This window comes from Etheostoma spectabile, chromosome 5, assembly GCF_008692095.1.
Source record: "Etheostoma spectabile isolate EspeVRDwgs_2016 chromosome 5, UIUC_Espe_1.0, whole genome shotgun sequence".
In the NCBI taxonomy this organism is placed as follows: domain Eukaryota; kingdom Metazoa; phylum Chordata; class Actinopteri; order Perciformes; family Percidae; genus Etheostoma; species Etheostoma spectabile.
In genome coordinates, this window is record NC_045737.1 from 13,226,022 (window position 1) to 13,227,013 (window position 992).

Genomic DNA, 992 nt, shown 5'->3' on the forward strand with positions numbered 1-992 from the left:
ATGATGCGGGTTGTGTTTGAGAATACAAAATTGATGCAGAGCCTGCATGATGCCAAATATGATTTGGTTCTGACGGACCCAACTATTGGTAGTGGAGTGCTTTTGGCTCACCGTTTGGGTCTTCCACTCGTCTTAAATGTGAGGTGGACTATTCAGGGAGAGGGACATCATGCAATTGCTCCTTCCCCACTACCTATTTCCCCCATACCAATGTCCAGAGCTGACTTACAAGATACATGTCCCCAACGGGTCAAAAACATATTTTACTTTGCCTTCACATGTTTTCAAACTTGGTATTTCACAGAATCAAACTACCAACCATTTGTCCATCATTACTTTGGAAATGATGTACATTATATGGAGTTGTTCCAGGCAGCATGGACTCTGGCTGATAGAAATGTTTTACACTTTGAATTTCCCCACCCACATTGCCAAACATTGTCACATGTCAATTTCAGTGCACCCTCCAAGCCACTGTCTAAAGAACTAGAGGACTTTGTCCAGAGCTCTGGTGAACATGGGTCATTGTTATGACATTGGGAACGCTGGTAACCACTTCCTGAGGACATTACTGAGGACATGCAGCTGCTTTTGCCCAGCTTCCTCAAGGTTGTCTGGAGCACAAAGGCAAAGACCTCCACCCTCGGCAACAACACCTTACTCTAGACTGCTGCCCCAAAATGACCTCCTAGGCCACCCCAAGACCATATGTTTGGTGGCCCAGCGAGGCACCAATGGAATACGGAGGCAATCTACCACGGTCCCCCTGGTCGCCCTTCCCCTCCTGTTTGACCAGCATGACAACCTCTTCAGGATTAAAGCAAAGTGTGGCCAAAATCTGGACATTGCAACTGTGAACAAAGATACACTTCCTGGAGGCACTGAAGGAGGTACTCTATGACCCAGCTACACAGAGAGATGAAGGCGCTGTCCAACCTGCAGAGAGACCAGCCCATGAACCACTGGACCGGGCCATGTTCTGCCACATCTGA

At 47.8% G+C, this 992-nt stretch overlaps 1 pseudogene; it reads left to right on the plus strand.

The window, feature by feature from the left end:
- LOC116689374 (UDP-glucuronosyltransferase 2B17-like) overlaps positions 1 to 992 on the plus strand; it is a 36,400-nt pseudogene extending 35,408 nt beyond the window's left edge.